Source organism: Bombina bombina, chromosome 6, assembly GCF_027579735.1.
Source record: "Bombina bombina isolate aBomBom1 chromosome 6, aBomBom1.pri, whole genome shotgun sequence".
NCBI lineage: Eukaryota > Metazoa > Chordata > Amphibia > Anura > Bombinatoridae > Bombina > Bombina bombina.
The window spans coordinates 584,083,648-584,109,902 of record NC_069504.1 but is presented as its reverse complement, the minus strand read 5'-3'; the positions used below and the strand labels follow the sequence as shown (position 1 = coordinate 584,109,902).

Below are 26,255 nucleotides of genomic sequence, written 5' to 3'. Positions count from 1 at the left end.
AAGAAAATGTTTATTCAACAAGGTTTTATTTTACAGCCCCTTGCATGCATTGCGCCTGTCACTGCTGCGGTGGCATTCTGGTTTGAGGCCCTGGAAGAGGCCATCCATACAGCTCCATTGACTGAAATTGTTGACAAGCTTAGAACTCTTAAGCTAGCTAACTCATTTGTTTCTGATGCCATTGTTCATTTGACTAAACTAACGGCTAAGAATTCCAGATTCGCCATCCAGGCACGTAGGGCGCTATGGCTCAAATCCTGGTCAGCTGATGTGACTTCAAAGTCTAAATTACTCAACATTCCTTTCAAGGGGCAGACCTTATTCGGGCCTGGTTTGAAAGAAATTATTGCTGACATTACTGGAGGTAAGGGTCATACCCTTCCTCAGGACAGGGCCAAATCAAAGGCCAAATTTTCGTGCCTTTCGAAATTTCAAGGCAGGTGCAGCATCAGCTTCCTCTGCTTCAAAAGAAGAGGGAACTTTTGCTCAATCCAAGCAGGCCTGGAAACATAACCAGTCCTGGAACAAGGGCAAGCAGGCCAGAAAGCCTGCTGCTGCCTCTAAGACAGCATGAAGGAGCGGCCCCCTATCTGACAACGGATCTAGTAGGGGGCAGACTCTCTCTCTTCGCCCAGGCGTGGGCAAGTGATGTTCAGGATCCCTGGGCGTTGGAGATCATGTCTCAGGGATATCTTCTGGACTTCAAAGCTTCTCCTCCACAAGGGAGATTTCACCTTTCAAGATTATCTGCAAACCAGATAAAGAACGAGGCATTCCTAAGCTGCGTACAAGATCTCCTTGCAATGGGAGTGATCCATCCAGTTCCGCGGACGGAACAAGGACAGGGGTTTTATTCAAATCTGTTTGTGGTTCCCAAAAAAGAGGGAACCTTCAGACCAATTTTGGATTTAAAGATCCTAAACAAATTCCTCAGAGTTCTGTCATTCAAGATAGAAACTATTCAAACCATTTTACCCATGATCCAAGAGGGTCAGTACATGACCACAGTGGACTTAAAGGATGCCTACCTTCACATTCCGATTCACAAGAATCATCAGTTCCTGAGGTTTGCCTTTCTAGACAGGCATTACCAATTTGTAGCTCTTCCATTCGGGTTGGATACAGCCCCAAGAATTTTTACAAAGGTTCTGGGCTCACTTCTGGCGGTCCTAAGACCGCGAGGCATAGCGGTGGCTCCTTACCTGGATGATATCCTGATACAGGCGTCAAGTTTTCAAATTGCCAAATCACATACAGAGATAGTTCTGGCATTCCTGAGGTCGCATGGGTGGAAAGTGAACGAAGAAAAGAGTTCTCTATCTCCTCTCACAAGGGTTTCCTTCCTAGGGACTCTAATAGATTCTGTAGAAATGAAAATTTACCTGACGGAGTCCAGGTTATCAAAACTTCTAAATGCTTGCCGTGTTCTTCACTCCATTCCGCGCCCCACGGTGGCTCAGTGCATGGAAGTAATCGGCTTAATGGTAGCGGCGAAGGACATAGTGCCATTCACGCTGCAATTATGCATGCTCAGTCAGTGGAATGGGGATTACACAGATTTGTCCCCTCTACTAAATCTGGATCAGGAAACCAGAGAATCTCTTCTCTGGTGGTTATCTCGGGCCCATCTGTCCAAGGGTATGACCTTTCGCAGACCAGATTGGACAATTGTAACAACAGATGCCAGCCTTCTAGGTTGGGGTGCAGTCTGGAACTCCCTGAAGGCTCAGGGTTCATGGACTCAGGAGGAGAAACTCCTCCCAATAAATATTCTGGAGTTAAAAGCAATATTCAATGCTCTTCTGGCTTGGCCTCAGCTAGCAACACTGAGGTTCATCAGATTTCAGTCGGACAACATCACGACTGTGGCTTACATCAACCATCAAGGGGGAACCAGGAGTTCCCTAGCGATGTCAGAAGTCTCCAAGATAATTCGCTGGGCAGAGACTCACTCTTGCCACCTGTCAGCGATCCATATCCCAGGTGTAGAGAACTGGATTTTCTAAGTCGTCAGACTTTTCATCCGGGGGAATGGGAACTCCATCCGGAGGTGTTTGCTCAATTGGTTCTCCGTTGGGGCAAACCAGAATTGGATCTCATGGCGTCTCGCCAGAATGCCAAGCTTCCTTGTTACGGATCCAGGTCCAGGGACCCAGAAGCGGCACTGATAGATGCTCTAGCAGCGCCTTGTTTCTTCAACTTGGCTTATGTGTTTCCACCGTTTCCCCTGCTCCCTCGTCTGATTGCCAAAGTCAAGCAGGAAAGAGCATCGGTGATATTGATAGCGCCTGCGTGGCCACGCAGGACCTGGTATGCAGACCTAGTGGACATGTCATCCTTTCCACCATGGACTCTGCCTCTGAGACAAGACCTTCTAATACAAGGTCCTTTCAATCATCCGAATCTACTTTCTCTGAGACTGACTGCATGGAGATTGAAGGCTTGATCCTATCAAAGCGTGGCTTCTCCGAGTCAGTAATTGATACCTTAATACAGGCACGAAAGCCTGTCACCAGGAAAATTTACCACAAGATATGGCGTAAATATCTTCATTGGTGTGAATCCAAGAATTACTCATGGAGTAGGGTTAGGATTCCTAGGATATTGTCCTTCCTCCAAGAGGGTTTGGATAAAGGATTATCAGCTAGTTCTTTAAAGGGACAGATTTCTGCTCTGTCTATTCTTTTACACAAGCGTCTGGCAGAAGTTCCAGACGTTCAGGCATTTTGTCAGGCTTTAGTTAGAATTAAGCCTGTGTTTAAACCTGTTGCTCCTCCATGGAGCTTAAACTTGGTTCTTAAAGTTCTTCAAGGGGTTCCGTTTGAACCCCTTCATTCTATTGATATCAAACTTCTTTCATGGAAAGTTCTTTTTCTGATGGCTATTTCCTCGGCTTGAAGAGTCTCGGAGTTATCTGCCTTACATTGTGATTCTCCTTATCTGATCTTTCATTCAGATAAAGTTGTTCTGCGTACAAAACCTGGGTTTTTACCTAAGGTGGTTTCTAACAAGAATATCAATCAAGAGATTGTTGTTCCATCATTATGTCCTAATCCTTCTTCAAAGAAGGAACGTCTTTTGCATAATCTAGACGTAGTCCATGCCTTGAAGTTTTACTTACAGGCTACTAAAGATTTTTGCCAAACATCTAACCTGTTTGTTGTTTACTCTGGACAGAGGAGAGGTCAGAAGGCCTCGGCAAACTCTTTCTTTTTGGCTTCAGAGTATAATCCGTTTAGCCTATGAGACTGCTGGACAGCAGCCTCCTGAAAGGATTACAGCTCATTCTACTAGAGCTGTGGCTTCCACCTGGGCCTTTAAAAATGAGGCCTCTGTTGAACAGATTTGCAAGGCTGCAACTTGGTCTTCCCTTCATACTTTTTCCAAATTTTCCAAATTTGATACTTTTGCTTCTTCGGAGGCTGTTTTTGGGAGAAAGGTTCTACAGGCAGTGGTTCCTTCCGTTTAAGTTCCTGCCTTGTCCCTCCCATCATCCGTGTACTTTAGCTTTGGTATTGGTATCCCACAAGTAATGGATGATCCGTGGACTGGATACACTTAACAAGAGAAAACATAATTTATGCTTACCTGATAAATTTATTTCTCTTCTAGTGTATCCAGTCCACGGCCTGCCCTGTCCTTTTCAGGCAGGTCTAAATTTTAATTAAACTACAGTCACCACTGCACCATATGGTTTCTCCTTTCTCGGCTTGTTTCAGTCGAATGACTGGATATGGCAGTGAGGGGAGGAGCTATATAGCAGCTCTGCTGTGGGTGATCCTCTTGCAACTTCCTGTTGGGAAGGAGAATATCCCACAAGTAATGGATGATCCGTGGACTGGATACACTACAAGAGAAATAAATTTATCAGGTAAGCATAAATTATGTTTTTCTATGAGTCTCTTTAGTGCTATATTGCCCCCAAACAGGTGCTTGTTGATTACAAAAATATTTGGCAGCTATAGGTACTTACCATTAGTACTACTTTACCTACTATCTTGTTACTATAGTAAGATCTATTTGATGCTGATTTTACAGTTAACTCATACAAATATTGATATGTTTACTACTGTATATGAACCTGTGTCTTTGTGTTTCTAAAACTCTCTGGCCTAGATTTAGAGTTTGGCGGTAGCCGTGAAAACCAGCGTTAGAGGCTCCTAACGCTGGTTTTAGGCTACCGCCGGTATTTGGAGTCAGTCAGGAAAGGGTCTAACGCTCACTTTTCAGCCGCGACTTTTCCATACCGCAGATCCCCTTACGTCAATTGCGTATCCTATCTTTTCAATGGGATCTTTCTAACGCCGGTATTTAGAGTCGTGTCTGAAGTGAGCGTTAGAATTCTAACGACAAGACTCCAGCCGCAGGTCATTCTTCAGTTGGACGTCGTCGGAAGAAGATGGGTCCGCGCTGGAGGTCTTCACGATGGAGCCGGTCCTCATCGGATGAAGATAGAAGATGCCGCTTGGAAGAAGATGGTTGCCGGTCCGGATCTACTCTTCTTCCCGGATAGGATGAAGACTTTGGATCCTCTTCTGGACTTCTTCAGCCGTCGGATGATGGATGTATAGCCCCCGCTGGGTTGGATGAAGATATCGGAGCCAGGACGGATCGGTGTGATACCCGGTGAGGTGAAGACAAGGTAGGAAGATCTTCAGGGGCTTAGTGTTAGGTTTATTTAAGGGGGGTTTGGGTTAGATTAGGGGTATGTGGGTGGTGGGTTGTAATGTTGGGGGGGGGGTATTGTATGTGTTTTTTTACAGGCAAAAGAGCAGAATTTCTTGGGGCATGCCCCGCAAAGGGCCCTGTTCAGGGCTGGTAAGGTAAAAGAGCTTTGAACTTTTGTAATTTAGAATAGGGTAGGGCATTTTTTTATTTTGGGGGGCTTTGTTATTTTATTAGGGGGCTTAGAGTAGGTGTAATTAGTTTAAAATTGTTGTAATATTTTTCTAATGTTTGTAAATATTTTTTTATTTTTGTAACTTAGTTCTTTTTTATTTTTTGTACTTTAGTTAGTTTATTTAATTGTATTTATTTGTAGATATTGTATTTAATTCATTTATTGATAGTGCAGTGTTAGGATTAATTGTAGGTAATTGTAGGTATTTTATTTAATTTATTTATTGATAGTGTAGTGTTAGGTTTAATTGTAACTTAGGTTAGGATTTATTTTACAGGTAATTTTGTAATTATTTTAACTATTTTAGCTATTAAATAGTTCTTAACTATTTAATAGCTATTGTACCTGGTTAAAATAAATACAAAGTTACCTGTAAAATAAATATAAATCCTAAAATAGCTATAATATAATTATAATTTATATTGTAGCTATATTAGGATTTATTTTACAGGTAAGTATTTAGCTTTAAATAGTAATAATTTATTTAATAAGAGTTAATTAATTTTGTTAGATTTAAATTATATTTAATTTAGGGGGGTGTTAGTGTTAGGGTTAGACTTAGCTTTAGGGGTTAATACATTTATTAGAATAGCGGTGAGCTCCAGTCGGCAGATTAGGGGTTAATGTTTGAAGTTAGGTGTCGGCGATGTTAGGGAGGGCAGATTAGGGGTTAATACTATTTATTATAGGGTTAGTGAGGCGGATTAGGGGTTAATAACTTTATAATAATAGCGGTGCGGTCCGCTCGGCAGATTAGGGGTTAATAAGTGTAGGCAGGTGGAGGCGACGTTGTGGGGGGCAGATTAGGGGTTAATAAATATAATATAGGGGTCGGCGGTGTTAGGGGCAGCAGATTAGGGGTACATAGGGATAATGTAAGTAGCGGCGGTTTACGGAGCGGCATATTAGGGGTTAAAAAAATATGCAGGGGTCAGCAATAGCGGGGGCGGCAGATTAGGGGTTAATAAGTGTAAGGTTAGGGGTGTTTAGACTCGGGGTACATGTTAGAGTGTTAGGTGCAGACGTAGGAAGTGTTTCCCCATAGCAAACAATGGGGCTGCGTTAGGAGCTGAACGCAGCTTTTTTGCAGGTGTTAGGTTTTTTTTCAGCTCAAACAGCCCCATTGTTTTCTATGGGGGAATCGTGCATGAGCACGTTTTTGAAGCTGGCTGCGTCCGTAAGCAACTCTGGTATCGAGAGTTGAAGTTGCGTTAAATATGCTCTACGCTCCTTTTTTGGAGCCTAACGCAGCCATTCTGTGGACTCTCAATACCAGAGTTATTTTAAAGGTGCGGCCAGAAAAAAGCCAGCGTTAGCTACGCGGGTCGTTACCGACAAAACTCTAAATCTAGCCGTCTGTGTATTTTTTTGTTTCTACGGAGAGCTAACATCAAAATAGCCTATTTTCTTATATTTAATTTCTTTGACAATTACTCCCATCCTGTAATTAGTTGTATTTCTTAAGAAATAAGTTTTTATCAACTCTCTTATCATTTTTTACTCTTAAAGGGACAGTCTACTCTGATGACATCATGATCTGGGCTGCATATGGCATCCAACCACAAAAGGCTCACTAGTTGGATTCAACAGACTGTCAATGCTATTCAGCAGAGTGCATAGATCGTGATGTCATCAGTGGACTGAGCTTGGCAGCCATTTAAACTAGCCAGAAACAATATTAATTTTAAAATAACTTTTTACTGTTCCTGCTGTGTGATATAGAAAGGGTGCAGGAGGCTATTTGTAGCATAATCTAAGGTAAGACTTTAAGATGACTAAGGTGTAGACTGTCCCTTTAAATATTTATAATGCAATGAATGAATGTATTAATGCTTAAGTCTATCCTTTAGATAAGACTTTTCCAATGCCATTCATTGCAGGGGTATATTTAGTATCAGAGTATTTTTTCAACTATATATAGGGGAATTATTAGATTAGTCATTTAAATTTTTCATCTTTTCTTAGAAGGGGCAAACCTTCATTTTTGCATGTTTTCTGAGCCAACTTAAGTTACAACACACAGCTGTATAATAAGCACCATGTTATTGACCCTCTATATACTATAAAAATAGAAATATCATGGGCTTATGAAAGTTTAAAATACATGGGGCTAGATAGCACAGGGTGTGTTCTCTTTTGTGTAACTTTGTGCAAAAAATGCACAATCTGCTTTTAGATATGGATGGTTAAATATATATTTTTTAACCAAAGCGGCCGAAACATTTTTTGCCCCACCCCTATATTTTTAATGGATTGGACAGGGAATGCTATTATTGTGATCATCGTGCACATATTAAAAGTGGTGTGTTAAATGTTGCGCTTGAGCGTACTCCAAAATACCTCTGTAAAATGTAACAGTTTTTAAAACCTAAATGAAACCATTATTATTAGCATGAAAGCACAGAGCTACATAAAGAATTCCACTACTTGCACTCTCGGCTTAGCACGCCTTTAACTTAGTGCTTGAGCGATATCTGACATTAATTTTACTGTATTGCCCCTTTTTGGTCTATTGTATGAAGGATTTAGTTTACCCGCACTCTCCAACATGCAGATGTTTGTGTGCCCTAGCCTATCTCTCAACCAATAAAAAATAACTTTATAGTATGAGAGCAATAAAGAATCCCTTCTCTTTGTTCTCTAGAGATGTTAACATCCAATAGCACTAATATTTATGCATTCCACTACTTTACTTGTCTATCCTGCTACAACATATTAATATATTAAAAAATACAATATAGCATCTTGCACATAAAAGGTCAATAGAAGTTAAAAACAGACCATCTATAAGTCATTTTCTACTGTTTTAATATAGGAAATTCCTCTTGGATCAGCAGTGGAACATTTTTTTTATTTATTTTTTTTGATGCTTAAAGGGACACTGAACCCAATTTTTTTCTATAGTGAATCAGATAGAGCATGCAATTTTAAGCAACTTTTTAATTTACTCCTATTATCAAATTCTTTTCATTCTCTTGGTATCTTTATTTGAAATGCAAGAATGTAAGTTTAGATGCCGGCCCATTGTTGGTGAACACACTGTGTTGTTCTTGCTGATTGGTGGGTAAATTCACCTACCAATAAACAAGTGCTTTCCATGGTTCTGAACCAAAAAATATCTTAGATGCCTTCTTTTTCAAATAAAGAAAGCAAGAGAACGAAGAAAAATTGATAATAGGAGTAAATTAGAAAGTTGTTTAAAATTGCATGCTCTGTATGAATCATGAAAGAAAAAATGTGGGTGGTGTCCCTTTAAACATGAAATTCTGAAGGAGCAAACAGAATAAAAGTATGCCACATAGTGTTATCCTGTAAAGTGAAATTATAACAGTAAATAAATGAATTGATACTCACAATCGGAGAACATCTCCATTTGCTGTAAATGTAGTCAGGGAACTCCCAGCCTCCCCACTAGTTGAACATTCAGCAAGCGAGAACAGAGAAGAGGTCAGTAGATCACGCCCCACTGATTTGATACAGATAAACACTGTAGCCTGGGTCACAATCTATCGGCTGAGGTCTTTTCTGCTCTTTTTATGGCAGAAAAGGACACTTCGATTTTATGAAATCACAATAGCGCATTTTCTGGTCTTTCTTGCTCTTGCAATCGTGTTTTTGGATCCTCACTATTTTTTCCTGTTGGGCTGAAAAATTCTAAGCGATTACAATACATTTTCAAGTGACTTTTCAACAACTTTTTGAGGCCAGTTTTGACTTTGCAAAGTAAACACCTCAAGGCACTTGATAAGTCCTCAAAGGACATTTTGGACATGTTTGCAACTATTTCACGGCTTTTTTAAAACATTCTATTACCTTGTACATGTGCAAAACACTCTGAAATGGCCACAGGAGACATTGTAGAGGTCTTTTAACGTACATGGTATTGATTGATTAAAGCTGTGTTCATGCCTATATTGAACAGGCTGTTCACAGCGGCCAGGGCACACATTTATATTCATATGTATATGTGTTGAGTATGTGATATCCTCATACCTCCCAACATTTCAAAATTCAAAAGAGGGACACACCCCCCGTGGCAAAAAAATTTAAATGTGGTGGGCGGGGCTTAAAAAATCATAAGACCAAAGTAATATAAATAAAATTCTAAATAAAGTCATAGAATTTAATACACTTAGGCAGCAAATCAAACACAAGCTCAAACCTCTGGTATGGCTATGTGAGCTATGTATTTAATTAGCCTTTGCAAAGATATTGCTAAATATTTTTATCGTAATTGGACATTTAATAATAAATTTTTTAAAACTGCTCTCTGCATTCCCCATTAATCTTCTAAATTCTTGCCTTTAAAGTCAGCAAAAATGCACAGTAGCACACTACATAGCATACACTTACACATGCAGATACACACACACTACATAGCATACACTTATACATGCAGATACACACACACACACTACATATTATACACTTATACATGCAGATACACACACACACACTACATAGCATACACTTACACATGCAGATAAACACACACTACATAGCATACACTTATACATGCAGATACACACACTACATAGCATACACTTATACATGCAGATACACACACTACATAGCATACACTTATACATGCAGATACACACACACTACATAACATACACTTATACATGCAGATACACACACACTACATAGCATACACTTACACATGAAGATACACACACACTACATAGCATACACTTACACATGAAGATACACACACACTACATAGCATACACTTATGCATGCAGATACACACACACTACATAGCATACACTTACACATGAAGATACACACACACTACATAGCATACACTTACACATGAAGATACACGCACACACTACATAGCATACACTTATACAGGCAAATACACACACATTACATAGCATACACTTATACATGCAGCATACACTTATACACACAGATACACAGATACTACACAGTATATACTTATACATGCAGACACACACACACTACATAGCATACACTTATACATGCAGATACACACACACTACATAGCATACACTTATACATGCAGATACACACACACACACTACATATTATACACTTATACATGCAGATACACACACACTACATAGCATACACTTACACTTGCAGATAAACACACACTACATAGCATACACTTATACATGAAGATACACACACACTACATAGCATACACTTACACATGAAGATACACACACACTACATAGCATACACTTATACATGCAGATACACACACACTACATAGCATACACTTACACAGGAAGATACACACACACTACATAGCATACACTTACACATGAAGATACACACACACTACATAGCATACACTTATACAGGAAGATACACACACATTACATAGCATACACTTATACATGCAGCATACACTTATACATGCAGATACACAGACACTACACAGTATATACTTATACATGCAGACACACACACTACATAGCATACACTTATACATGCAGATACACACTTATACATGCAGATACACATACACACACTACATAGCTTACATTTATACATGCAGACACACACACACTACATAGCATAAACTTATACATACAGATACACACACACAGTTATGGATACAGATAGACACACACACTACATCATATATGGGTATCTGTAATTCATTGTATGGGGTCCTGGGGTTGGCATGCACATTAGCTGGCAGTCTGCGGCTGCTACTGTTCGTTACTCTGGTATTAGCACTGCTCATTGTATAAAACTGAATGCATGCTAGGCTAGTATTATCACCAGGGGTTAAACATCATCACTACCAGAGGTAGGTTAGAGAGGTCACCATTACCCGTGGTCAGAGTGTATACAGCCTTCTTACTCCTGCTTAACCCACACACCATTCCTTTTCCACAGGGAATATAACAGGTATCTAACCCTGTGAGAGCAAAGCCAGCTGCTTCTGAGTATGGGCCCAACAGAATTTTTTTTTTAATGCCTGGGGAAAATCGGGACAGATGGCTAGCAACCCGGGACAGGGGGACAGACCCCTAAAATTGGGACTGTCCCGCGAAAATCGGGACAGTTGGGGAGTATGTATCCTGTACAGCTAAGGGGATCTGCAGGAAAAGACACATCAGGACTCCAACATCTACAAATTGCATGTTTATAATTTTTATTTAAATATTTGATTCATATTCACACTGCTGTGCTTGTCACTAACAGTACTGGTATCGTCAAAACTGGGTTTTAAAATGGGATTGGGCAACTGTGAATTTCATAGAAACCTATTGCAATTCATTTACATCCGCACCACTGCTAAACCATCTGAATGCATATTATATGTTGGTGTAATGGGCAGACTGGGCACCATTTTTCTATAACTATATGGCGACTTTTAAATGTTGCCAGGTATTGTTTCTTATTAATTTCTATTGTTCGTTAAGCAACCTTTTCCATTTTGGCATGTCTTTAAAACAATATGGTAATTACAAGGTTCAATTTTATAGGACTTATAATATAGATTTCTACTGGATTTTAACATTACTGAAACTGTAAAGTGTGAACCTGTTGCCTTGCAACAATGTATTTGACTAGGAAACCTTCAAAAAAATTGCGTCTTTGTGCCCTACATTATTGGACTCATGGTCACGAAGGTGCTTTTCAGTATACAAGTTCAATAATTTAGGCACAAGCACTATGAAACTGGCCTTAGTGTGCATGGAGGCTCGTGCCCAATAAAACCTGGTCACAAAGGTGCAATCTCATTTGAAGGTCTCTTAGGCAGATATAGTGTTGTATTGCAAAATACATATGGCATTCATATTGCTAATCAGTTTTTAGGATAGATTAATATTACAATAGGTTAATATCACTCATGTGAATGAGTATCTCCCTTGCACAATGAACAAAAAAGTTACACAAATAGACCTTTACTGTAACCTTAAGAGGTGTGAATGGACTTTTGTATTAATCAGTTTCAGATGACTGCAGAGTTTCTATTTTGAAAACAGGTACTTTACACATGTAAATTCCTTTTTTCAGAAATGTCTCTTTTGAAAAGGAATTCTTGGTTGTGGGCTTTTAACAAATACATCGATTTTGCATTGTGATCACCTAAGAAACTAAGCAACCATTTTGGATGGCAAACCAAAAGCTATTTTGGGAAAAAATTGCCAATAGATTGTAATTGATTCCTGTAATAGAAAACAGCGCTTGATAGTGCAAAGGGAACAATAAGCAGGTTATTATAGCAATAAGAGCATTTACTGTTAAAACTTTAAAAACATGCTAACATGATAATGTATTGCATCATTCATTAACTAATTTGCTGTTAGAGTTACTTTACTTGATTACGCTATTTATTCTGTTAACTCTTTCAGAATTTTGAGTGTTAGGTTTTGCTTTGGGGAGCTGTTTTTGAGCATTATTTTGCAATGCAAGTGTCTCTCCTTCACATTCAGAACCTTTCATAGAGAGATAAACAGCTCTCAAGCTAAAATTGGACTTTCTAAAATTCTTTAAATGGCCTGACAGTACTGATGAGACTTCTTAGATAATTTGCGAAGGTTCCTCATTTCAAGACTGATTTCAGACAGTTACCAGGGCCCACAAATCTGGCAGTTTAAGACTACAATAGATCAAACACTTACTTTTTCTTCCTATCTCTCTAGATTATTACACATTTGTTGTGGAAGTGTTTTATTTCCAGTTTATTTTTCCTCCTTTAGAGATGATCAATGCTTTCAAGATCTTTTCCAAGGGTCTACATCCTCTGGCAAAGATTAGACCACTGGGTATTTCTGTGAATCTTCATTTGGACAAAATTGTTGTCAAAATTTTGTAAGCAAAGAGGTTTGCTTGTAAAAGATCCAAGGGGATTAGGATGCTTCAAACGTTGGATGTCAGATCAATCGTACCAAAAAGATTCTAGCTCAAGATGGTGCCAACAATTAGGGACCTCAAACACACAGAGATTACTTGTACAAAGATTTACTTGATGATACTGGGTTTAGTGACAATCACATTATTTGTAGACAAACTTTCATGTTTTGTGGTTTCTTAGACATTTTTCTCAAAATGCATCTTTCTCAATCGGGCCCTGATCAAAGCATCATCATTCAAAGAAAGCGGGCTGACCTTCTCTGTGGCGATGTGTCTCTCATAGGAAATAATATACAGGGCTAGATTACAAGTGGAGAGCTATTTTAACCTGCGCCCGTAAAGGGGCAAATTTGTAACGGGCGCACGTTAAATAACCAGCCATTACAAGTGGCTGGTTAATGCTCCCTCGAGCTAGTGGTTTCACTTTGTGCTTAGCACAATTGAACAGAGGTCAGACCTCTGGTTAATAAAAACATGTGCTCCAATTGCCCCAAAAATAAAGTGTATAGTAGTTAAAGGACCACTCAACGCAGTAAAATTACATAATTAGCAAGTGCATAATAAAAAGACAATGCAATAGCACCTATTCTGATTTGAAAATAAACAGTAGATTTTTTTTTTACTGACATATTTATTTTTCTACCATTTTCTGACCCCCTGCATCCTGTGACAGACATCAGCCAATCACAGACCAGTATACGTAAACCCTGTGAGCTTGTGCACATGCTCAGTAGGATTTTGTTCTCTAGAAAGTGTGTATATAAAAAAGACTACGCAAAATTTGATAATGGAAGTAAATTGGAAAGTGTGTTAAAACTGCATGTTCTATCTAAATCATAAAAATGTATTTTGACTTGAGTGTCCCTTTAATGTAAAAAAATAAAGATGAGCCCTTTTATTTTATTTTATTTTTTTAAAAACTGCACAAAGTAGTTATAAGGGGTTACAGTGAGGTGACGTGGGATGTTTGAGAAAAACAAATGCACTGAAAGTGCCTTTACATTGAGGTGAATGGGGACTGTGTTTTCACTATAAATATATATGTATATGCTTATATACATATATATTTATGTGCTAATATGTGTATATACACATATAGAGACCTACTTAAGAAACCGTCAACTGTGCTGCATTCGCCAGCACCAATACGCTCGCCTGACATCGCCTAACATCTGCCGCGGACCTGAATACGTTCTCCATAGTTAACAAAAAAGCTGTCAAAAAGCCGCACACCAACTACGGGGCGATGAGCAGCGGACTGTTGTTAACTAACAGTTATTGATCTCGCTGCTCTTCGGCTTTTTCACAGCTTTATTTGTATACTGTCACTAAACAACGCCACTATGCTAAACTGATTAACCCCTATACCGCTGCTCCTGGACCCCGCCGCAACTAAATAAAGTTATTAACCCCTATCCCGCTGCTCCCGGAGCCCACCGCAACTCTAATAAACGTATTAATCCCTATTCCTCCGCTCCCGGAGCCCACCGCCACCTACATTATACTTATTAACCCCTAATCTGCCACCCCCTATACCGCCGCCACCTACATAAAGTCATTAACCCCTATCCTGCCGATCCCGGAGCCCACCGAAACTAAATAAATGTTTTAAACCCTAAACCGCCAGCCCCCCACATCGCCATAAACTAAATTAAACTATTAACCCCTGAACCTAACAACCCGCTAACTTTATATTAAATATTAACTCATCCCAATCTTATAATAAATTTAAACTTTAGATTTAAATTAAACTATATTAAATTAATAATTAACCTACCCTAACTATTATAATAAAATTACATTTAACTATATTAAACTATTAATTAACCTACCCTATTATAATAAAATTACATTAAACTATATTAAATTAATAATTAATCTAACCTAACTTTTAAACTAAAATTACATTAAACTATATTAAAATAAAAATTAATCTAACCTAACTTTTATACTAAAATTACATTAAACTACAAATTGAATTAACTATATTCTATATTTAAACACCTAACCCTACTCCAATAATTTAAATCTACACTAAAAAATTACTAACTGCTAGATTACGAGTCTTGCGTTAGCCTTAAAAAGCAGCGTTGAGAGGTCCCAACGCTGCTTTTTAACGCCCGCTGGTATTACGAGTCTGGCAGATACAAGTGTATCGCTCACTCGAGCATACCGTAAATCCATTTACGTCAATTGTGTATCCTATCTTTTTAATGGGATTTGCCTAACGCCGGTATTACGAGTCTTGGAAAAAGTGAGCGGTACAGCCTCTCCTGTCAAGACTCCTACCGCATTTAAAAGTCAGTAGTTAAGAGTTTTATGGGCTAACGCCGTAACATAAAACTTAACTAAAGTGCTAAAAAGTACACTAACACCCATAAACTACCTATTAACCCCTAAACCGAGGCCCTCCCCCACATCGCAAACACTTAAATACATTTTTTAAACCCTAATCTGCCGACCGGACATCGCCGCAACTTCAAAAAATATATTAACCCCTAAACCGCCACACTCCCGCCTCGCAAACATTAGTTACATTTTATTAACCCCTAATCTGCCGTCCCTAACATCGCCGACACCTACCTACATTTATTAACCCCTAATCTGCCCCCAACGTCGCCGCAACTATATTAAATTTATTAGCCCCAAAATCTAAGTCTAACCCTAACCCTAACACCCCCCTAACTTAAATATAATTTAAATAAATCGAAATAAAATGACTACAATTAAATAAATTATTCCTATTTAAAACTAAATACTTAACTATAAAATAAACCCTACGCTACAATATAACTAATAGTTACATTGTAGCTAGCTTATGGTTTATTTTTATTTTACAGGCAACTTTGTATTTATTTTAACTAGGTACAATAGTTATTAAATAGTTATTAACTATTTAATAACTACCTAGTTAAAATAAGTACAAATTTACCTGTAAAATAAACCCTAACCTAAGTTACAATTACACCTAACACTACACTATAATTAAATTAATTACCTAAACTAACTACAATTAATTACAATTAAATTAAATAAACTAAATTACAGAAAATAATAAAATAATTACATTTTTTTAAAACTAATTACACCTAATCTAATCCCCCTAATAAAATAAAAAAGCCCCCCCCCCAAAAAAAAAAACTACCCTACACTAAATTACATTGCCCCAAAGTAATCAGCTCTTTTACCTGTAAAAAAAAAAACATTACACCCCCAACATTAAAACCCACCACCCACACACCCAACCCTGTTCCAATCAGCCAATAGAATGCAAGCTCAATCCTATTGGCTGATTGCATCAGTCAATAGGATTTTTTTCTACCTTAATTCCGATTGGCTGATAGAATTGTATCAGCCAATCGGAATTGAAGGGACGCCATTTTGGATGACGTCACTTAAAGGTACCATCATTTAGTGTTAGTCGTCGGATGGAAGAGGATGCTCCGCGTCGGATGGCTTGAAGATGGACCCGCTCCGCTCCTGATGGATGAAGATAGAAGATGCCGCCTGGATGAAGACTTCTGCCCATCTGGAGGTCCTCTTCTGCCCAGATCGGATGAAGATTTCTGGCCGTCTGGAGGACCACTTCTGCCCGGTTGGGTGAAGACGTCTCAAGGTAGGGTGAACTTCAAGGGGTTAGTGTTAGGTGTTATTAAGGGGGATTGGGTGGGTTTTAGAGTAGGGTTGGGTGTGTGGGTGTCAGCCTGTGGAAGGTAATCTCACCCCTGTAAAGGAGAGAGGGAATTTTTAGGACCACAACTGCAGGTTTAGGAGTGTTGTGAATGTATCAGTGATTCTGTGTAAGTGAGGGAAGGCAGCAAGGATCAGAATCATTAGATACAGTTCACTTTAATATAAGGATAGGAGTGACAATGGCTGAGACCTCAGAGCATATAGCCCCACTCAGTATTGACAAACTGGTTCCCACATATAAACAACAAGCAATTGCAAGTTAAAGTTTTAGACATACCATATCTAATCATAGGTGGCAGCAGACATAGTGTACAACTTAAGGCAACAAATACGGTTAATGAGATTTATGCAGCAATTAGGTGTTGAATCTGAACTCTTAAGAATATAGGTTGAATAGAGCATTTACATATGAAGGCAACCTAACTAAGATTCTGAGACATGTCAGGAGTAATTGCTGAATGATCGTAAGTTACTTCGGTATGAGTTTGAAGGAAGCGCTTTTGAGACTTACTAGTAAAAGTAAAGGGTGAGGTCTGTCCGGACAGAGCGAAGTTCCCCTGCAGAGTTTGGGGAAATTGCAGCGTGTGCGATGGCGTGTGACGTCACAGCTTGCCGGTTCCGGTCCTGTGTTTGGTAGAGAGGTGAGCCGCGTCTGTCTCTAAAGTTGCAAGCAGGTTAGAGGGTGAGAAGCTGGATTCAACAATCAAGCAATTTGGTATGAGTAGGAGGGAAATTTAAACTGCTTGTTGGGGAGGAGTTATGTAAGTGTGAAAAGACACAGCTATACAAAGGATAAGGCAAAGAACTTAGTCAATTATTACAGGACCCCCCCCCCAAAGATCAACTCCGGGGATCGAGTCCAGGACGATCAGGATAACGTTCATGGAACCTGGCCACCAACCGGGGGGCAGAGAGATTGGAAGCCGGTTCCCAGGAGTCCTCCGAATCAGGGTAGCCCTTCCAATGGACCAGATACTGAAGCTGCCCACGAAAACGTCGGGAGTCCAAGACATCTTGTACCTCATACTCCAGGGTGGTATCCTGTAGATGAGGAAGTAAAGGAATAGAAGGATCATGGTGACGAAGTTGTCTATAAGGCTTGAGGAGAGACACATGAAAGGTAGGATGGGATTTCAGATTTGCTGGTAATGCAAGAGTAACAGCGTTCATATTCACAATTTTTATGATGGGAAATGGTCCAATGAAGTTTGAAGATAATTTCCTGGAAGGAAGGGGTAAATGTAGATTACGTGTTGATAACCAAACGTAGTCACCTACACTATATTTAGGCGAGGAAATCCTTTTTTTTATCATAATGGAATTTATAGCGATCCTTGGCGATGCGAATATTTTCAGCAGTTAGTGAAAAAGATTCACTAATAGTGTTGATGAGGTCATTCACAACAGGACAACTGTTGCTGTCCATAGAATCCCATTCAAAAGAAGGATGGAAACCATAATTAATGAAGAATGGTGTGAACTTTGTAGAGGAATGGATGGAATTGTTGAAGGCGAATTCTGCGTATGGTAGTAGTTGTGTCCAGGTATCTTGTTTAGCTGAAATGAAACATCTTAAATATTGTTCTATGCACTGGTTTGTCCTTTCAGTCTGGCCATTAGTTTGGGGATGGAAAGAGGTACTGAGACGTCTAGAAATACCCAATGAGTGACAAAGTTGTTTCCAGAATTGGCTGGTGAATTGAGTTCCCCTATCTGAGGTAATACTATTAGGGAGTCCGTGATACTTGAATATATGATGTATCATTAAGGAAATGGTTTCAGAAGAAGTTGGCAGCTTATGGTAGGGCACGAAATGTGCCATTTTACTAAATAGGTCTACGACTACTAATATGGTGTTATTCCCTTCAGAAATAGGTAGGTCGACTATGTAGTCAATTGCTATGTCCTTCCAAGGACGGTCAGGAGTTGGTAATGGGATCAATTTCCCGTAAGGGGGAGTCCTCCCTTTTTTTGTAGTTTCGCAGATTAAGCAGGTTTTAACGTAATCCTCAACATCAGAGAGGCAGGTAGGCCACCAAAAGAATCTGGAGACTAATTCTTGAGTTTTCTTTATGCCCATGTGTCCAGCAGATGGAGAATCATGTAAAGTTTTTAAGACTGTTGTTCTGAGACTGTTGGGTACATAGATTTGTTGTTGATAATAATACAACCCATCCGAGTGTAAATCCAAGACCTGTAATGGTTTATTGGAGTCAGCCTGTTGTGCTGATTTGAACTGAATGTTTTGTTCTGTAGTTAAAGCTAAGAATCTGTCAAGAGGAATTAAAGGTGAAAGGTTTGGATGTGACACTTGGTCCACCAAGTGTCTTGAAAGGGCATCAGCCTTCTTGTTCTTGTTTGCAGGACGGTAGGTGATAAGATAATTAAATCTAGCCAAGAATAGGTTCCATCGGACCTGTCGTGCGCTAAGAGTCCTATTAGATTGTAGGTATTCTAGATTTTTGTGATCCGTGTAAATCAAGATTGGAAGAAGGGTCCCTTCTAGAAGGTGTCTCCATTGTTCCAATGATGTTTTGATTGCTAACAGTTCTTTATCACCTATTGGATAGTTTATTTCAGCTGAATTAAGAATACGTGAATAGAAGGCAACAGGATGCAGAGGATCTTTTGGAGTCTGCCTCTGTGAGAGAATTGCCCCCAAAGCATAATTAGATGCATCTACTTCCAAGATGTACTGCAACTCAGAATTAGGGAATTGGAGGATAGGGGCCGTAGTGAAAGCTTTTTTTAAAAAATTGAATATTCCTTCTAAATCATCGTTCCATTTGAAGTGTGTGTCAGATTTGGTCAAGTTAGTTAATGGTCTAGTCAAGTCAGCAAAATTTTTAATAAACTTTCTGTAGAAATTGGCGAAACCCATGAACCTTTGTATATCCTTTTTACTTTTTGGGGAAGGCCAATTTTGAAATACCGATATCTTATCATTATCCATCTGGATACCTTGGGGTGATACAATATAACCTAGAAATTTAATTTCTTTGGAGTGAAATAAGCATTTTTCTAGTTTAACATAAAGAGAGTTCTCTCGTAACCGTGTTAATACTAGGGTGACATGTTTGATGTGTTCAGTAAGTGAGGTAGAGAATATGAGTATGTCATCCAGGTATATTACCATAAATAAATCCAAAAAATCCTTGAAGATATCATTTATGAAATACTGAAAGGTAGCCGGGGCATTACAGAGGCCAAATGGCATCACAGTATATTCAAAAAGGCCATAACGTGTACGGAATGCTGTAAGCCATTCATGACCCTCCTTTATTCGTACCAAGTTGTAAGCCCCTCTAAGATCCAATTTAGTGTATATGGTAGCATTTTGTAATCTATCAAGGAGTTGAGGAATTAAAGGTAGTGGATAGCGGTTTTTTATCGTACGCTTGTTTAACTCTCTGTAATCGATAATGGGTCTTAGGGATTGATCTTTGTTTTTAACAAAAAAAATACCAGCCCCAGCTGGGGAGGTGGAAGGACGTATAAAGCCTTTCTTCAAATTATCTGCCAAATAAGTTTTTAGATGTTGTAACTCAGGATCAGAGAGGGGAAATATATGGCCGTAAGGTATATCAACACCTGGTAGGAGATCTATAGGGCAGTCATAAACCCTATGAGGGGGTAGATTCTCTGATTCTTTTTTGTCAAAGACATCAGCGAATGTTATGTATTCCTTGGGGATTTGTAAAGGAACATCAAGTAAAATTTGTTCATGATGGAGACACAAATTTTTACAATAAGGAGAATCAAAGATGACATGTGAAGTTGACCATTGTATAGTGGGATCGTGTTGTTTAAACCAACTGATACCAAGTATAATGGGATATAGAGGTGAGGGTATAACATCAAAAGTAAGAAATTCTGTGTGTTGGTCATGTGTGGTGAGCCTTAAAGGTATGGTGTGGTATAAGATGGGTCCTGATGTAATTTCCTTACCATCAATAAAACGAAGTATACTAGGCACCATTTTCTTAACTAGTGGAATTTTATTTACAATAGTGAATTGGTAATCTATATAATTGTGGCTGGCACCAGAGTCAAGGATTGCTTGTGAGTTGAGTCTTTGCTGATCCCACTGTAATAAGATAGGAAGGGAGCAATGATTAGATTGTGGTTGTTTAGCGGATAAACATATACTTGTGGTGTTCATCTTACCCTTCCTACGCTGTAATTGAGAGCAGTCCTTTACAGAGTGATCGATCCCTCCACAGTACATACAGAGATCTAAAGCTTTTCTTCTTAATTTTTCCTGTAGTGTTAATGGACCTCTGATGAAACCGAGTTCCATAGGGATTTCAGAGGCTTTTGTAGTTGTCTTAGGTGGATGTAGAGTAGTAACTGTTTGTTTGGGGGATGTTTCTAAGTGTGACTTTTCTGAGCGTCTCTCTCTGATGCGTCTATCTAATGTGATGCTAGCATCTATTAGGAGTTCTAAAGTCTCTGGGAGGGGTTGTCTAGCTAGCTCATCCTTGAGAGTATCTGAGAGGCCTAGGCGGAATTGATTGCGCAAGGAAAGGTCATTCCACTGTGTATCAGGGGACCATTTCTTAAACTCTGCGATGTAGTCCTCCACAGGCCTTTTATGTTGTCTCAGAGACCTCATTGCTGTCTCAGCAGACAGCTGTTTGTAGGGATCATCATATAGCTGTCCCATTGCTTTAAAAAACTGATCAAATGAGTACAGCAATGGGTCATTGGTTTCAAAAAACAAATTTGCCCATATACGTGGTTCACCACGTAGATAGGAAATTGTGGTGAGAACCTTCAAATGATCATTGAAGTATGTTTTGGGTTTTAATTTGAAATATAAGGAACATGAGTTTTTGAATTCCCTAAATTCTGAACGAATACCACTAAATGTTTGTGGAGGATTAGGTTGAGGTTCACTAGAACTAATATGTGTAGTGAGGGTATCAATTTTTTCATTGATGTATTGCTTTAAGGCAGAGTTTTCTAATTGTAGTGTATTTAACCCTGTTGTAAGGTTATCTACAGTTTGAGTTAATTTCTCTACATGAGATAATAAGGCTGCTGGGTCCATGGTAAGGCTTGATTGTTATTGTCAGCCTGTGGAAGGTAATCTCACCCCTGTAAAGGAGAGAGGGAATTTTTAGGACCACAACTGCAGGTTTAGGAGTGTTGTGAATGTATCAGTGATTCTGTGTAAGTGAGGGAAGGCAGCAAGGATCAGAATCATTAGATACAGTTCACTTTAATATAAGGATAGGAGTGACAATGGCTGAGACCTCAGAGCATATAGCCCCACTCAGTATTGACAAACTGGTTCCCACATATAAACAACAAGCAATTGCAAGTTAAAGTTTTAGACATACCATATCTAATCATAGGTGGCAGCAGACATAGTGTACAACTTAAGGCAACAAATACGGTTAATGAGATTTATGCAGCAATTAGGTGTTGAATCTGAACTCTTAAGAATATAGGTTGAATAGAGCATTTACATATGAAGGCAACCTAACTAAGATTCTGAGACATGTCAGGACTAATTGCTGAATGATCGTAAGTTACTTCGGTATGAGTTTGAAGGAAGCGCTTTTGAGACTTACTAGTAAAAGTAAAGGGTGAGGTCTGTCCGGACAGAGCGAAGTTCCCCTGCAGAGTTTGGGGAAATTGCAGCGTGTGCGATGGCGTGTGACGTCACAGCTTGCCGGTTCCGGTCCTGTGTTTGGTAGAGAGGTGAGCCGCGTCTGTCTCTAAAGTTGCAAGCAGGTTAGAGGGTGAGAAGCTGGATTCAACAATCAAGCAATTTGGTATGAGTAGGAGGGAAATTTAAACTGCTTGTTGGGGAGGAGTTATGTAAGTGTGAAAAGACACAGCTATACAAAGGATAAGGCAAAGAACTTAGTCAATTATTACAGTGGGTGGTGGGTTTTAATGTTGGTGGGGGTATTGTATTTTTTTTTACAGGTAGAAGAGCTGATTACTTTGGGGCAATGCGCCACAAAAGGCCCTTTTAAGGGCTATTTGTAATTTAGTATAGGGTAGGGCTTTTTATTATTTTGGTTTTTTTTTTTATTTTTTTAGGGGGATTAGATTAGGTGTAATTAGTTTAAAATTCTTGTAATTATTTTATTATTTTCTGTAATTTAGTGTTTGTTTTTTTCGTACTTTAAATAATTTTATTTAATTGCAATTAATTTTAGTTAGTTTAGGTAATTAATTTAATTATAGTGTAGTGTTAGGTGTAATTGTAACTTAGGTTAGGGTTTATTTTACAGGTAAATTTGTACTTATTTTAACTAGGTAGTTATAAAATAGTTAATAACTATTTAATAACTATTCTACCTAGTTAAAATAAATACAAACTTTCCTGTAAAATAAAAATAAATCCTAAAATGGCTACAATGTAAGTTATATTGTAGCTATCTTGGGGTTTATTTTATAGGTAAGTATTTAGTTTTAAATAGGAATAATTTAGTTAATGCTAAAAAAATTATTTAGATGTATTTAAATTATATTTGTTAGGGGGGTGTTAGGGTTAGGGTTAGACTTAGATTTAGGGGTTAATAACTTTATTATAGGGGCGGCGACATTAGTGGCGGCAGATTAGGGGTTAATAAGTGTAGTTAGGTGGCGACGACATTGGGGGCAGCAGAGTAGGGGTTAATATGTGTAGTTAGGTGGCGACAACATTGGGGGCGGCAGAGTAGGGGTTAATAAATAAAAAGTAGGTGTTGGCGATGTTGGGGGCAGCAGATTAGGGGTTCATAGGGATAATGTAGGTGGGGGCGGTGTCCAGAGCGGCAGATTAGGGGTTAATAATAAAATGCAGGTGTCAGCGATGTCGGGGACGTCAGATTAGGGGTTAATAAGTGTAATTTTAGGGGTTAGTTTATGCCGATGTGGGGGGCTGGCGGTTTAGGGGTTAATAACTTTATGTAGGTGGCGGCGGTGTAGGGGCAGCAGATTAGGGGCTAATAAGTATAATGTAGGTGGCAGCGGTGTAGGAGCAGCAGATTAGGGGTTAATAAGTATATAATGTAGGTGGCAGCGGTGTCGGGGCGGCAGATTAGGGGTGTTTAGACTCGGGGGTTATGTTAGGGTGTTAGGTGTAAACTTAAATTTTATTCTCCCATAGGAATCAATGGGATATCGGGCAGCAGCGAACATGAGCTTTCCCATTGATTCCTATGGCATCCCATTGATTCCTATGGCATCCGCCGCCTCCAGGGCGGCGTATTGAAAACCAGGTACGCTGGGCCGGAATAGTGGCGAGCGTACCTGCTAGTTATTTGTTAACTAGCAAAAGTAGTCAGATAGTGCATTCGGAACATCTGTAGTGACGTAAGAATTGATCTGTGTCGGACTGAGACCTGCGGATCGTATGTTACGTCACAGATTTCTACTTTTGCCGGTCTATAGGTTTTGATAAATAAGGGGAATCAAGCTCTCCACAATTACGCTGCATAGACACATCAATATATATGTATATATTCATATGCATTTATATTTTTATTTTGCTGTCCAACACTGCACGAATTGCCACCTGAGTTGCGCTTGGTGCTTTGTCGTGTCTCACGGCATGAGAACAAAACTCCCATTGTGGCCTAAGGAAGCACACATTTGTGAGCGACTAACTTGTTATACCAGCGCATTTTTGTGTGCTAATTTAAAAATGGTGTATTTTGCTTTTTGTTTTTTGTTTTTCTTTTTTTAGGAAGAAGCTTTTGTGTTTGTGATATTAATATTTCTTAGAAGAGAGTAGCCACAAATTTCTAACTTTATTTCCATATTGTCGATGTAAGTTCTCTAAAAGGGTTACATTTCAGTTGACACATGTAAAATATATTGCTCAACAATACTGTGCAAACAGATCATTTACATTACATCTTCAATATAGGTGGCAATGCTGTTTTGAAAATATCGCCAGAATCAGCAAAGGTGCGCCACCCACATAGATGTATAGTAAAAAGGCTCTCCGATCCCACAACAGATTCATTTTGAATAAATCCATTTCGATAAAGCTTCTGTCATCTAGGCCTAGGTTAGAAATTCTCTCACTTGTTAGTTGGCACGGTACAGGAGTTTTGTCAGCAATCTGAATTGTCATCTTCACAGATGCCAGTCATTTTGTTTGGGGCATAGTTTAGAATCATCTTAACCTTGGAGGAAGTGGTCTTCTCATGAACTATGCCCTCCAAATTTCAGTGATTTGAGCAGTGTTTCTGACTATGAAAGTCTGCTTCTAAAGAGTTTAAGTATAAGCACTGGGTTTATGTGTAGTTGGAAAATATGGCAGCTATTGGATAGCAAAAATCAGGGGTAGTCTCAAAAGGCTTGCAATAGAGGAACCTGCAGATATCATTGGATGTGCATAAATCCATCCCAGGGTGATTTATGTAAATTATGGTTCAGGTTGTTTGATGGTAATATGAAAAAAAAATGCAAGATTGATAAGAATAGCACTAGGAATTTTGATAACTTTGCCAAAGACGCAATGTTAATTGCTTGCAGGTTTAGAAATTTTATGCCTTTTTTCCAATCGAGTGATTCTAAAGTGAGACTTACAGAAGGTGATTCTTCTGTATTCTGCCTTGCCCAAAGGAACTTAAAGTGAAATGTAAAGTTTAAGGAATGAGTGCCTGATTTTTAAAAAATCCTATTAAAAACAGGGGCACTTTCATTCATCAAACTTTACATTTCACAGTTTTTTTTAAAATACTTACCTTTTCGTCTTGAAAGCCGCTCCAGCGCTTCCCCCGCCCATCGCAAGTCTCTTCATACATCAGCAATGACGATTCCAGCATCCTCCAATCACGCCCCCCCCCCCCCCCCCCCCCCGGGGAATCATTGCCTAAAGCAACACCATGATTGGAGGAAGACCGGGATCGTCTATTCTGACATAGGAAGAGGCTTGTGACAGGCGGGGGAATCACTGGAGCGGCTTTCACAAAGAAAAGGTAAGTATTTTAACAAAACCAGTGAAATGTGAAGTTTGATGAATGAAAGTGCCCCTGTTTTTAATAGGATTATTAAAAACAGAGCACTGGTTCATCAAAATTTACATTCACTTTAAGTTTGAGATCTGGTTCTTCTAATGGGACAGAATTACTCAAATATTCTGATTTCTAACCTTTTGCAGTGGTTATTCCTTTATCAGTTAATTGAACTGACTCCTTGGTTACAAAATCATTTTATTTGCAAGTGTCAGGGTTTCACAGATAAAGGAGCTTTTCTTGAAGCTTGTAAGCCTATAACAACTATGGCATATTTCCAGATTTGGGCCAACATTGGCTGATGCTGTTAATACAGATATTGTCTTTGTATATTATATACTGTATATTCCACAAATTTTGATTTAGTTTGGTTATTGTTTTTGTTTGCACAGGTGACAGGTGGACAAAATTCACAAGGAGTGCTGTTTAGCTTTTCGAGCTTCACCAGTTCCTATATTATTCTATGTAAAGGATTAATTAAAAAAAGAAATGAGTGAGCTTTAGTGAATAACCATTATAGAATAGCATAGGAAACAGTGAGTGGAACTGGAGAGATCTTTTTTACTGAGTATCAAGCTGACAATTCAGAAATGTACCTCTGTTATTGAACTATTGTTCATAGATACATATGTAAGGTTCTAATTTCCAAGTCTTCTACATTCCTCTCAGTGCACAATTGCTGCTTGTAGAGATATATAGTCATAGTAAGATCAAAGTAATGAACTACATTGGTTTAGATACATTCAGAATTAAGTTATAGGAGTAAATAAAATGCTTTGGAGTGCCACTTTGTGGTTGGACAAGCTTGAGGTAGAAGATAATCAATATAATTAAGATTTTATAAA

At 38.9% G+C, this 26,255-nt stretch overlaps 1 protein-coding gene across 1 annotated transcript in view; it reads left to right on the top strand.

Annotated features, from left to right (window-relative positions):
* The window catches only part of OTUD7A (OTU deubiquitinase 7A), a 423,923-nt gene that overhangs the window by 193,897 nt on the left and 203,771 nt on the right, over window positions 1-26,255 (top strand). The window lies entirely within an intron of this gene.